This window comes from Pinus tabuliformis, chromosome 4_2, assembly GCF_031772625.1.
Source record: "Pinus tabuliformis cultivar Carrire ecotype Pingquan chromosome 4_2, CPIR1, whole genome shotgun sequence".
Classification (NCBI taxonomy): domain Eukaryota; kingdom Viridiplantae; phylum Streptophyta; class Pinopsida; order Pinales; family Pinaceae; genus Pinus; species Pinus tabuliformis.
The window spans coordinates 875,768,848-875,777,879 of NC_142304.1; positions in this window are offsets into that span (position 1 = coordinate 875,768,848).

Below are 9,032 nucleotides of genomic sequence, written 5' to 3' on the forward strand. Positions count from 1 at the left end.
CATCTGAATCCACACCAGATGAAAGTCAAAAGGTCAAGGCGGTAGTTGACCCGGTCTTGCCTTCAGAGGATCAATCTTCAGATGATACAATCACCGAAGAGAACATGAACGACACCGTTCAAATTCTCTTCGTAAGCACAGACTCTGATGAACATGAGGGTAGTTTACCCATTCCTTTACTGCAGGAAGGAAGTTCGTTAGAGTCATATCCGGTCGTCTATTCGGTCCCACCTCCAAGCAACCTGGTTGTTTCCTTTGACTGGAATCTACTAGGCAGACCCCATTTAGCGGTTAGTGTACCATTTTGAATCATTGCTCAAATATATAGAATGGTCATGGCCGGCACCATCATAGATGAAGGGGCTTCTGTGAGTATCCTTTCCTCAACTACTTGGAAAGTGCTTGGTTCGCCATCGCTTTTTCCTGAGATGAGAAATCTAACAGGCTTTGACAAAGGAACCAATCAACCGTTAGGGATCCTTCCTAATGTGTCGATAACGTTGAGAAGGAAAACCATTCACATGAACGTAATGGTAATCCAAGGACCCCTGGATTATAATCTACTCCTTAGACGGGACTATATTTATTGCATGGGAGCCATCGTCTCCTCACTCTTTAGAGTAATGTCTTTTTTGCACGAAGGAAGAGTGGTCAAGTTCGTAGACCAACTTTCATTTCCCGGTTCACACATAGCAAATAGTCATATACCAAACCTGAATGTTCTTTTCATGCAAGGAATGTCTCATCAATCCCCAGTCCGTCCTCCTGATGAGCGCGAGTGATTCAGAGGACATCACTGAAACCCAGGGGGCATGCACCCTGGTCTGCTTCGGCAGGAAAACCTTGGGTATAGGGTAGGTTTCCACGGAGGATATATGACTAGTTTGACACACACGTCCATTTAGGAAAATGGGATTAGGCTGGAATAAGATTCCCTCGTCAAAGTTATGTTAGTGGAGGCATCTGTGCCACTCACCTTTGTCTATTTCGGTAGACATCGCCGAGGAAGTGTTTTGTCTGTGACACAGATGGAACAATCTTTGTTAACCTGGAAATTTGTCACTATACCTAGGGGCATGCAAAACTTTTGCAAGTGAAGAGCGATCATTTATTTTTTAAATTTATAGGTCCTCTAACCCTTTAAACTCGTAGGATTGGTCGTTTCCTAACTTGCATAAAGAAAGGATCCGGAGCAAAGCTTTGTAAGGTGCAAGCTCCACAAAAATGGCATCTTAGATGAGACATCCTTATTATACGACTGGATCGAGTAGTTTTAACGTGGAATTTAAGCTCGTTAAAAAATAAACATAAGCAATGAGCAAGTGTTCCCCCAACGTTTAAGCTCATTAAAAAATGAACCATTTTCCGGTAAAAAACCATCGTGAATGTATTATCATCAACCTTTGAAGCCTTGGTCATGTTCTCATCATCACCTCCACTCTGTATTGGCCGATCATTCACCTCCACTTGATTGTTTACCCCTTTTGAGGAATAGCTGCGAAGAGTGATCTTGTTAGCCATCCTTGTGACACTGCCATGATTGGAAAATTCCAAACCTTACCTGGAATTAGCTGCTACCTGAATCTATCACTCGTTCCTCAAAAAGCGAGTCTCCTTTAAGCTCTTTTCGACTGACTCGTAAAATATGAAAATATTGCCGAGCCATTGGCCTCTCCAGCTCGTTAAAGTGACCAAAAGTGCTATCCCTCCTTTAGATTTTAATCTTTTTGGACCTGAGGGATTATTACACAAAAAGATCGAGCGCTTTTTTTGTTCGGCCCGTTAAAATTACCGAAAACTCATCCCTTTTGTATTATTTTATACTTTTTTGGACTTAAGGGATTAGCTGACGAAAAAGGACTTTTGGAGTTTCCTTTACGTCCCTTTTCAGACTCTCTAAAATTGAAAAGGACCGAGTTATCTTTGTCTTTAAACTCGTTAAAACTGAATAGCGACAAACTTGTCCATAACAGACAAGAACGAGTTTCACTATCACTAGGCTCATTAAAACATAGCGATGGGTTTGCTCGAAGGGAAAATTATAGAACAAGCATATGTTATCCTCCTCAAGCTTGACAAAAATAAAGAGGTACTGGTCAGCAATGACTAGGGAAAAATTGGGAAGAAAACTTGAAGAAACTTTGTTGGTAGCAAGTCGCTCTTGAACATGACACTTTTGCTCCGCATTCGAGTCGGGTTGGGTTGTTCCATTCACTGGTCACATCACCATGGTTCCGTCACACCATCCATATCTGGGGTTAATGCTACCAATCCATCATGTCAGTGTCGCTGATGTGTTCAAGAGAAGTCGCTCAGAGAATTCACCTGTGTCTCACCCACTGCAATACATTCATGCTCCATTCTTTCATGACCGCCACCCTGAACCTTATATCACCAAATCGTTTTCACCTCCATTAAAATCATTTGCTCCGTTCCGTGTCATTGATGTGGGATTCACTAAGGCCCTCCTATGATGGATCGCTTCCTGTAGACATCAACTCATTATCCAAGAAGTCGATCTAGGAACAACCCTTTCAATACTTTGAAGCTTGCATGCCTCAATGGCAAGTTTCTCACTTCCGGCGACAGGTTTACATCAATGGCCTTCGACCAAAAGATTTTGCGTGGTATTTGACGCCAAGTCCCTTATTCAAACCACATGAATTGTACTGTAGTACCTTGATGGTCATCATCATTATCGGTGATTACTCTCGCGCCTGTTAACAACTTACATCATTGGCTAGTAATCAGGCGATGTCTTTCCATGTTTGACTCCAGAACATCTCTCACATGGATCGACTTGTACTTTGAGTGAATATCGAACGAGATTGCAGACCCCAGATCTAGTTTCATCCATCCGAGCTGCGAAATATATTCAGGAAAATAAAGACATCAAATGTACATCATTGCTGCACAGATAATCATCCAATCTAAGGGATGATGGCTCTACCAAAATCATCAGTCTACACTCAGACGATTGTCTGTCTCATGTACATGAAAATGAATTTATAAAGCTGAGCATGGGAATGCCCGCCTCAGCTAGATCATGAAAATACTATGAAGATAATGTATTGTATTATATATTATTACAGGTCGCCCTCCAGCTTGAAAAAACTTCGGATCCTCATGATAAAGCATTTCACCCGACATCAAAAGATTAACGACCTCATGCTTTAGGGGGCAACTGTTATAGACACTTTTGGGCACTGCAACCCCAATCATCAAATTTCTATAAACCAAGGGTTCCTAAGTCCCTAAAAGTGTTGTTCCAACCCCTCAATGAACAAGGTCAATTGATTACAGCATCTCCCAGAAGTTCTCCATGAAAAACTTCTCAGAACTGGTCAAAACGGGACCATTTCACCTGCTCCATGGTCAAAGTGCGTTGCATCCCACCTTCCTACACATAGTAGGTGCGATGCATGTTGAAAAACCCTTCTATGAGGTGCGATGGGCGAGAGTGGACAAATGGCAGGGTCAATCCGCAAGGTGGAGGAGCATGGAATCTTCCAGCAACTTCTCCTGTGACACTTGCCTCTCTGCATTCGCCCAGGGATGAGTAAGAGATCATCAATATCCAAGTGGAATAAATAACTATCAGAGAGAGGACACTAATCAAATCTCAAAATCTGACTCATTCCCCTTGCAAACATCTATATATGGATCCCTCATCCCAGAGATCCAGGGGCTAGAATTTTGTATTTTTTAAGGAAGTGTTGTTGGTTTCTTGGTGCAATATCATAGTGTTGGGTGATCTAAGCTTTTCATGAAGTGAAGAAGGGCTTTCTTGCTGAGAGGATGATGTTGGGTCAGAACAATTGGTTATAATCTTCTTTTCTCTTTCTTGATTATCAATAAAGCTATTCAAGTTTTCCTCCACATTCTTGTATGATTGATGATTTATGCATTTGTGTGGTCAATATATATCTGGTCCTATATTGTTTATGATAATAGATCTATGTTCTTGGATAGTGTTATGCTGCTTTGATTCTACAGGTGCTCTTTGAAGCTGGGTAGACGAGGAAGCGAGTGGCGAAGACCTATCATAAGGGAGAGGAATCGAGCAAGGAACCAAGCGTAAGACAGAGGTTGGTCTCCTTATTCCCCTCTTATCTATTTATCATAAAGGACAATGAAAGTAGTTTTTAGTTTGTTTGTTTCTAAGGTAGCTACCAGCCTTAGTGGGACTAGCAGCTCTGCATAGACACTAGTTTTCTTGATAACAGCTTTAGCTAAATCACTGAAGGCTTTAAGGGTTTATATTCTTCAATATCAGATTATTGCTTATGTTCCCAATGTTGTTTTCAAAGATGTATTGTCTTAAAGTGATAGTGATGGAAGAAGAGGAAAATGGATTGAAAAAATTGTGGTATTATGATATGGACATCAAGCCAACCAAGCTGGTGAAAGGACAAGGATTAGCAAAAATTTTAACAGAAGCTAATCATTAAGCTATGGGAATTAATTTACTGGTTGAAGTTGTTGAATCCAAGATAGAAGAAGAACAAGGTAAAAGTAAAGAGCATGATAGAAAAATTCAATACAAGTATCTTTCTTCTCAATGGTACAAAGATATTGTCCATTATCTTTGTTTCCTTAGTTGTCCTTCTTCTTTAGATGGAACAGTATATAGAGCTTTCTGAGTCAAAGATCACAATTATGTCGTAGTAGATGGAAATTTGTATTGGAGAGATCCAATTTGTGTTTTATTCCTCTATTTAACAAAAGGATAAACTATAGAAATTGTAAATGAATATCATGGATGCCTTTGTGGTGGTCACTACAGTTGGAAGGTTATAGCGCATAAAATCTTAAAGGCTGGATTCCTTTGGCCCTCTCTATTTTATGATGTTTATAGACTTGTAAGAAGTAATGAGAAATGCCAGATGTTTGCTGAAAAGAAGAAATTAGTACCATTATCATGGATTCATGTGTTTTGTGGAAGAACCGTTTACGAAATAGGGCTTGGATTTTATGGGGGAGATAAACCCACCCTCCAGTGGATAACATAGATGGATTTTGATAGGGAATTATTATTTAACTAAGTGGGTAGAAGTTGTTCAAACGAGGAGAGCTAATGATTCAGTGGTAATCAAATTTTTAGAAGAAAATATTTTCAGCAGGTTTGGTTGTCTGAAAAAGATGGTAATAAACAATGCTTAAGTTTTCAGATCTGCAAAGTTGATTGACTTTTGCCATAAATATAATGTGTTATTATCTCATTCTACCACCTATCACCCTCAAGGGAATGGGCTGCAAGAGTCTTATAATAAAGCCCTGGTGAAAATACTTAAGAAGACTATTGTAGAGAATCAGAAGAATTGGGACTCAAAGCTGAAGTTTGCTTTATGGGAAAATAGAGTTACTACTAGGAGGTCGACTAGAATATCACCTTTTCAGTTAGTATATGGAACAACTACTTTATTTTCCAGCCAGTTAGAAAAACCTGTTGTGGCACTTATTCAATATATTAAGCAAGAATCAAATGCGCTCACAAGGAGAATGAATCACTTGGTGGAATTGAATGAAAAAAGGGAGAAAGTAATAGGAAATATTATCAATTACCAAGAGAAAATGAAATTGATATTTGATAGAAAATCCAGAGATATTATTTTTCAGCCTGGAGATTTGGTTCTACGTTGGGATGTGAGGAGAGAAGAGAAAGGAAAGAATGGAAAATTTGATCCTCTTTGGTATGATCCTCTCAAAATAGCAGAATTCAGAACCAATAACACCTTCATTTTGGAAAACTTGGATGTCAAACTCATATAGTTTCCAGTCAATGGGTAGTATTTCGAGCACTACTTCTAGCATTGACTTCATTTCTTTTCTTCATTATATATACCAGCGTGATCATTGTGAATATTTGGTGAACTCTTCATTGTAATGTTTCAAGCTATAATTTTGACTCCATGCTAAAGGTGAAGGCACTAATCTACGGTTCTTCATGTTTTGACTGAAAACATTATCCCCATGTGGAGCTAGATTTTTTAACTCGTTTTACTTTTATATATGTTTAGAAGAAATGTATATATGTGTCTGCAAAAAAAAATTGAATTAAAAAAAAAAAAACAAGACAAAAGAAAAACATTTTGATATTAAATGATTTACGTATGAGGGTGGATTAAAATGACTTAATCAAATTTTAATGCAACATTATGTGTAAAGCAGGTGGGCCCTAGTCAACAACAAAAAATTTCGAAGCATAAATGTTGATCATATTGTTGAGCACGATAAGAGATGGAAATGGGGCCCGTGGGATGGAGAAAACCTGATGACACTACATGCCCGACGGCTAGCTCTCCCAGTACCCCCCTAAATAATTTTCAACATTGCTTATATTCACATATCAATGTCTGATCATGGTTGCAGGGGGACTCCGTCAATTTTATTCCGTACTGGACTCTTCCCTCATATTATGTCGGCAGGCGAGTGCCAATGTCATTTGTCTGTTATATCGTTACACTGTCATCACTTCTCTTCCACCACCTCATCATCCCCGTTATTCATCACCTCATCTGTCTTGTTGCCAGCTCTTTTTTTTGAATTTCCAAAAATTCACATTAATTCTGTTTTCCCACTCCTTGCACCGTTTCTGCTCTAAAATCCAATTTAGTATTCATTTCACTCATTGTTTTCCTATGTTTCTTCTTTCAAAGAATGTAATATTATAGGTTTCAAATCTAGTTATCATCACCAGCCACTATTCTAACATCTATGAAAAGTATTGGCATCTATATTTTGAAAAATGTCGAAGAAAGCTGCAATCACAGGTTCAAATTTTTATATTCCATTGATGGATACTGAGAAAGACATCTTTGACCCAGTTTTCTCAGTTAATTATATAGAAATTTATCATCTGATTCTACTTAATCAAATTGAGTCCCCTGTATATGTTGTTGTTATTGGGTCAGGTTTCCTAGCTGCTATGATTTCTCAAACTTACATTTTCCCAGAGTTCATAAGTTGGCTTGTTTCTGCCTTTTACCCTCAAAAGTGTTGTGTTATGAATAAATTGGGGCAAAATGTTTTTCAAGTGTTAGCCTTGTTAATTTAGCAAGCCTTATGCTTTCCATCTACAATTTCTTATACCCCTTTCAAAGAAGAAGCTTTGTTTTCCACTTCAAGACTTGTCTGATTCCAATTATGCTCAATTTAATTTCTTTTTGATGCCTGCTGGGGAGCATCTACCTATGGAGCCTACTTATTTTCCTTTGGATACTTTTGCTGAATAAGTTAGACATGTTCTACAAATTCTGTCCAAATTTTTAGGAAGGGACGGTACAAATACTGTGGATAAATCCATTTTATGAATTTTTAGTTTGATGATGAACCTAGAAATAATTTTTGACATACCTTTGTTCTGGGAGAAAATGGTTAATTCTTAAATAACATATCTCCCTCTCACTGGTTGTTTTTTATTTCCATCTCTTGTTAATTATCTATTTTTTTATACTCATATGGAAAGGTTCATGCACGTAGGGTTGAACATCATGGACCCTCATAAAATAAGAAATCAGTGATAGTTTGGACTGATGTGTTAAGAAACACTAGAATTAACCAAGGGTTGATCTATTTTTGTACTTATTTTGTATTAGTAAATATGTTAAATTAGATGATTGGTTTCAATTTGAAGATTATTCAAATATTAGGTTATATGGAGTAGAAGTTGCCCCTTACAAACTTCCAAATTTTGTGCTTATGAGACTATTTTCGTTGGAGTTCATTAGAAAAAGCTTGAATGTAGATAAAATACATTTTGTGCTAGAAAATAAGGGGTACTTATTTAAATTTCTAAAGAAAATGGGACTTTTCATTGTAAATAACAAGCAAATTGTAGGAGAAGTGTAGAAAGCACTTGAGGAAATGAATTTTCAACTGGGTGAAAAGCGGGCATATGACACATATTATATTATTTCAAATGGGAGGGTATAAAATGCCTATGCTCCATTTATATATGAAGCTCAACTAGAGATGGAGAAATTAGCCAACGAAGGAAAAACTATTTTGTCAAGACAGGTGGAATTGTAAATTGCTCATCAAAGTGAGAAAAGTTTAAAGAGAAGCAGTGAATATGTGATTGATCTGGAAGAAGAAACAAACATAAGTATTAAAAGAACTAAAATCTATGAGGGTGGAAACTCATCAACTGTTGCGTTTTTTCAGTTACAATTAGGAGAAGTTGTTTGTACACCATCTTCTCTTGTTCCAGAAGATACCATCCAGAGTTCTGTATCAATGATAAAACAAATGTATTATCAGATTTAAGAAAGAAATAGAAAGGTTAGAGAAAACATGGAATCCTAGGTGGAGGCATAGTTTATTTCAGATTATTAGACCAGACTGCTTTTTGCTATGGATTTGGAGAGGAATCAACTTTAAATAGATTTTTCTCACCCTTCTACTTTGATTTTCTCTTATTCATCAGGTTTTAAGACTGTTAAATTAACAATAGATGTTAGAGAAATCCCTCTGTCTAACAAGATCAGTTTCCATAAGCAAACTGGTGAATTGATTTATAGTGACTTGAAGAAAACCTCCTTGGCTTCCAACATAGCAGATACTTTATTGGAAAAATTGGTTAACCAATTAAAATTGAAAAAATCTAACTCCATAGCTTTAGCCACTCAAAATGAGGAATTAAAGAAAATGATTGTTAAAATTGGAGTAAATCCAGAGGACATAACTATTGTTGAAAATCTCTTGCAGCGAGCTGAAACAAAATTTTAGGTGCTAAAGAAGAAATTGAAGATGCCTTCATTGAATATCTAATGGCTTCAGAAGTTGCACAGGTGGAAAAAGAGAAAGAGGCTCTAACTAAAGAGATTATACAAAGAAATGATGAAATCAAAAAATTAAAAGAAATCAATTATGTTTTGCAGTAGAAAATTGACTCTCATGTCTGTACAATTGTAGTACAAGCTGATTCTGAGGACCCATCTAATAAGCTTACTAGAGTCATGACTGAATTGCAGATTTCTGAGAATGAGATGAAGAAAGTTCAGAGGGACTATGATACTTCTTTGAAAGTT